Source organism: Cupressus sempervirens, chromosome 6 (genome assembly GCF_028749045.1).
Source record: "Cupressus sempervirens isolate cs-2001-9-10 chromosome 6, ASM2874904v1, whole genome shotgun sequence".
Classification (NCBI taxonomy): domain Eukaryota; kingdom Viridiplantae; phylum Streptophyta; class Pinopsida; order Cupressales; family Cupressaceae; genus Cupressus; species Cupressus sempervirens.
The window spans coordinates 37,052,326-37,058,249 of NC_143123.1; the positions used below are offsets into that span (position 1 = coordinate 37,052,326).

Here is a 5,924-nt window from a genome sequence, read left to right on the forward strand (position 1 = left end):
ATGGTTATTTGATTTTCTAATTATTCTTCAATAAATTTAAATGATTGAATTATATTTATATTCTTAATTTGTCAGTTAATGATCAATCTATTAAGTTAAGATTGACCGCATACAAAATATTAAACTTAAAAACAACTCACAAAACAATTAGAATAATGATACTACGTGAAGGGGAGAGTAATCACTAAAACAAAAATCACAAAACAATTACAATGATGGTTCTACTTGAAGGAGAGAATGATTAATCTGTTACAAACCCATGTATTATTAAAAAACAATAGAAATAGAATTAGGATAGCAATCAAAGGACCATGTATAACACTGAAATGAATTGATAAAAACTACATATATAATGCAGAATCACAACAAAACAAAACAATGAATTAGAATAGTAGTCAAAGGAGTATGGTTATGATAAAAGAAAAAGCATCATATATATATATATATATATATAGATAAATTTTTTTTAAAATTTTTTTTTTGAAAATCAAAGAAAACAATAAAGATCAGAAGCTCATAGAATCTTATATATCAACCAGTTTGGATTCAGACACCATATAATATATATGTAGCTTATAATATCTGTGATGAAAATTAAAGAAAACAATAAAGATGAGAAGCTCATAAATCCTATATATTCAACTAGTTTGAGCTCAGACACCCATGTGTTATCAGACTAGAAAATTAATAAGAAAATTGTTGGAGTTAATATTCCAATGGTAGTCTATAATAATTGTTGCACATGTGGCAAGCCTTGTTGAGTTGCTGGCAACACAAGTTTAGTTTAGGATTGAGTCAAAGAGTTTTAGTTTGAATCAAGTTCTTATTGTAGATGTGTTGAGTTAGGTGTCCATAAGTTTCAGTAGTGTCATGTTTATGTGTGTGATGTCAATTATGAAGGAGTTTGTTGTCAATCTAATTAATAGTCATTTAGGAATGTTGTTGAGTCAAGCTATTGTATAAATTGACATCTATTATTCAACAAAAATAAGCTGAAATTTCTTTCTTCTCCTCTTTTTTATTGTTGTTCTATTTTTCCAATAAAAACCAGTGTTATTTGAAGTGGCATCCACATTGCAATGTCAATTACTGCACAGGAGTGAAAGCATATGAACAATAGGAGAGTGTACCATGGCTCCAGCTATTGTGGATGAGTTCAGCTTTAGTCTCCTTACCACCTGCTCCCAGGGCAAGTGCAATGGCAGAAAATGTTCTGGCCTTGGATGGGCCATTTTTGCACAAGGTGCTTTCACTTCAAAATGATTAACTTCATCATGCCTGAAAATGACAAAGTGACATGAAATAAACTCAAATGAGATCTTTGTGTTGCTACTCTTCAGCACTTACAATAATGCAAATAAAATGCAATGTAAGAACAATGAATCTAATTTGATATTTCAGATAATACTCCATGATCCATCAATAAGTTGGATATTGCTTCCTAAAATGGCTTTTTAGCATCCTAATTATGGATCAATGAAATTTGCACTTGCCTTCATTGTGAGAGATATCATTATTAACAAATGCAATTCTAATTCAGAGACAATTAAACAATGTAATTTGATACATCAAGCAAGAAATGTATCCAGGCCACAACTGAATTTGTAAGGCTTACAAAATCCAGCAGTTTTTTTTGAAGTGAGAATCTAAACCTTATCCGAGAATCAGCAAAACTCAAGAAATCCTTGGTCAATACTACAATGAAGAGGAAAGATGTAAGAAGATGTGAAGAGTATGTTTACCTGCCATTGATTAGGGATTCAACGAGCCAGTTGTCAAATTCTTGATCCCATGAGGCCACACCCTTACCATCAAAAACCGAAGTTCTGAGAGTATGAGTTGCACTGCCAGACCCCATTATCAGCACTCCCTCTGATCTCAAGGGTGCCAAGGCCTGCCCCATCTTGTAATGGTACTCACCTAAGTCATAAGATACGTTGAATTTGATCCATGAGATTCGAGTTTCAGCAAATATTAATAAATACATAAATATATATAGCTTATATTTAATGTTGACTTTTTTTCGAATTTTTACACTTTCCAAATTTCATTCTAATTTTATGATCGACGAACTCGAATTTGAACCTTATGATTTAGGTACTCACCACTCTGTCTCGGCTGGACAGATAGCTGGCAAACAGGTATATCAGCATTTGGGTACATTAAAGAAAGGGGTACCCAGGCACCATGATCTAGTCCTCTCTCTGCATCCTCTTCAACAGTATTAAATCCTCCATTAATCAGCAGCTCTTTCACTCTTTTTGCCACATCAGGAGCTCCAGGGGCATCGTATTGAAGCTGCCAAAAAGTGATTATTATAACATCATAAAGACCTAGAAGAAAGATTTTCCCTTAGCTGAAATAGTTATGTATGGCAAACAACTCTACTCAAGAAGAAAGCTTTGGATGACAAACATATTAAAAAGAATCTCTGCAATTTTCTCACAAGTTCTCGCTCTGCACTCTATGAAATTTTAACAATTTAACCAATTGGAAACTTAAGCTACGGCAAAGGGATCAAGGCAAGCATTTAGTATTGCATGTAGATTTTGAGTGACATGGATAGAATGTATAGGATTTTGTATTCATGGAATTAAATACATCTTTCTAGTGTTCAGAACAAATAAAGCACATTCAGACACATAAGCAAAGTGGACTTTGAGTCTGAAAATGAGTCATAAAAGTGTAGTGTCATTGATTTTAAATCAGAAAGCTTTAAAAAACTCTTCATTGCTAGATCAAGGTCTCGACTGACTTGAAACAGTTCTAGAAGCCGCAGAATGAATGATCAATAGATGAAATTAAGAAGAGTACAAAGCAAAATCAATAGCTTTGCTAAACATGGATGTTAGAGATCCCTTTTCATTATGTCACTTGTAGATTTCAACCATAAATTAATCATATTGTGTATAACCATGAATATCAATGAAACTGTGCTCCTACATTCTCCCAAGTTTTTGACATGCGTCAGACAACCTGTATCAGAAAAATAGATTTACTGACGCAGATATCATGGAATTCAATGGCCGGATTGCAAGGTTTTTAGCAATATCCCAAAAAGTAATAATGATTTTGAGGGTAAGGCTTTAAGGTTCTCCTCAATATGGTCTACATTCAATAGATTATCACCTGTTTTGAAGATGCCCTTTTTCAAACAAAATCAACAGCTTTGTTAAACATGGGTGTTAGTAGTCCATTTCCATGATCTCACATTTATAAACTTCATTCACAAACTAGTCCGTTTCCCAAGCACAGACGGTAAAACCATATGCTGAATGAAGTAAAACTAATGCAGAAAAACTGCGTGGAAAATTATTGGGCTTCATAAATGCACAACTTAAATGTAATGAAAAAGGTTCAAACAAATGCAGAGCATTTGGCCTCTGAAATTTTCAACTGTTTGAGCAAAACCCATTCGATAGTAAAACCAAAAAAAAGAATTCAATTATTACTTGTATCCACAACTTTGACAGAATCATATCCAGACATAGTTATTATATTTACCTGTGAAAAACTCAAGACGTTTAATTTCCTATTCAACAATGAGAATCTTAAATCTGTAAAATGGAAAGGATTTTGGGCTTTTCAATGACTTATTGGCCCTTGGAAATAACAAATAATTGAATAACAAAAGAGCAATGAACCCAGAAGTGGTAATTTTACTTAATTCAAATTGAAAACCTTACAAAATCCCAAACCAAGCCGGCACCAAAGCAGATGAATAAGCATCTCGAACAATGGAAACAAAAAAAGGGACATACCTTATACATTTCTTCAGGGAAGCCATAGAAATCATAAATTGTGATGTTTCTAGTCACAGTATTAACAGTGGGAACTGGAGTCTCCCAATGAGCAGAGATGAACAATACAGCTTTAGGCTTCTCTTGTAAAATCTTGTCCCAATTAAGCAGAAATGCCTTGCAGGACGGTGTTCTATGGCTAATATCGGTGATCCGTGGGAAATGATGTGTTCATCATGGGCATTGCCATTTGTTGTTCAATGTTTATGAACAGCAAACTCTTGGACTAACAAGCACTCTGGATGAAATTTGAAAATTACGTCTTCAAGTATTTATAATGTCTTGTTGAGGTAAGGAAAGAGCGTAGGGGACTAAAAGAAACTGCTGTGTATGTATAAAGGAAACCAGCTGGTAAGAAGAGTGATTGGTTGAGGGGGAGAGTCAAATACGTCATCTATATATTTTGATTGCGTCATTCATCTGCTCACCGGCGAACATACTGCTCTTTTAAGGTTTTATATCAGATAATGATCTCTCGTACAAAAACAAATTCCATGGACAATACCATTCTGACTGGATATCGCTTTCTCAGAATGTAGGCTTGCTAATTTTGAAATGCTCCAAAACAATCTGTGACTGATAATCTTTAACAATTTGTTATCTTTCAAAATCAATCAATCTCACCTTTTATTTGAATATGTGCTTTTATATTATAATTTTTGTTTATGTGATTTTCTTCTTTCATCAAATGTAAAATGTTTTTATAAATGAAGTGTTTATTTAAAGATAATTTTAAATCAGTGTTTGGAAGGTTTGAGAGGAGAAGTTTGGCTAGCTTAGTTTATTAAAAAATGTGTCATTTGATTTTTAAATATTCATTAGTTTTAATTTATACTAATTTTATAGTTTTATAAAAGTTTAAAAGTATGATTATTTATTTTGTGAGTGGTAATTATATATGGGTTGTGGAATGTGTATAAATTAAAAGATTAAAATAATCAAAAGATTTAGTTTTTGACGTTATCATAGAAACACACATTAAGATCATTATTAGAAATGTAAATTAGAATAGTGCATACTCTTAACAAAGGGGTGCAAAAACTGCAACTTGATTCCTTTTTCCCATCCCACTCTGCAATTTTCCCGCTTGCTTTGGCTTGCACCACTGTTCATGCCCTCTCAGTCTTCGAGGGGTTGGATCCCCCCTCCACCTTTACCCTCTCCTCTAAAGCGTGTACCTGTGTGCCCGAATTTCGAGTTGGTCTTGTCTACCAAGTCTCTGAATGCCCGGGTGCTGCATTCAATGGTTAATCCTAGCCTAACAATGCCATGTCATATTCCTAACGGTTGTGCCTATTTTCGCCCCCACTCACTGGAGGGTCCCACGATGGTTGCAGACAAAACAATGATCACTAAGTCAAACTGGCTAAGGGTTGTTGGATCCAAGATTGTTGTGGACTCTGGAGAGGAACCCTCATTTTCCTCAAGGGCTACTAGACCAAAGATTTCTCTTCCGGATTCCATGATTTATTCAATTTCTTTAGGTCTTTCCTTGATTTTGATTGGAAAGTTTGTATCGTTCTAACCCACGGTGGATATCGTGTGAAAATGGTGCTCCACTAGGTGGAAACTTTCAGGCTTGGTGTTTATTTTCATGATGATGAGCTCCCTTTTCCTATTTAGCTACACTACAAAAATTGACCATGAGTTGATCATGGCTGGAACCTAGCAGTTTGGTAAACACCTAGTGATGGTTGCGAAATGGAAACTGGAATTCAACCCTGAGTAGGACCTCTGCAAATCTGCACTAGTTTGGATAAGACTACCTGGACTCCCCTTAGAGTTTTGGGCTAAGCGGGTGTTTAGATGGATTGGGAACTCTTTTGGACATTTCATTAAAATGGATATAATGACCCGCTCCAAGATTAAACTAGGATTTGCCAAGTTTCACTAGTACATTTGCACTCAAATTTTGACCAAGCCCTAAATGGGCTTCTTCAATACTTGTTTTTTTTTTTTTGCCCAAGTTGGTCAAAATTTCAACCAACTCATGGTTTCCCAATTTAGTCAAAATTTTGACCAAATCGAGCCCATAAAAATAAAATTAAAATGTGTTATTTTGTTATTTGGGCGTTGTGTGTTTTTGGCAGCAGATTGCAGCAGTGCGGGAGCCATTTTCAGGTT

At 34.5% G+C, this 5,924-nt stretch overlaps 1 pseudogene; it reads right to left on the bottom strand.

The window, feature by feature from the left end:
- Positions 1–1,086: 1,086 nt before the first annotated feature.
- On the bottom strand, positions 1,087–3,990 carry LOC149550980 (extradiol ring-cleavage dioxygenase-like; annotated as a pseudogene).
- Positions 3,991–5,924: the final 1,934 nt, after the last annotated feature.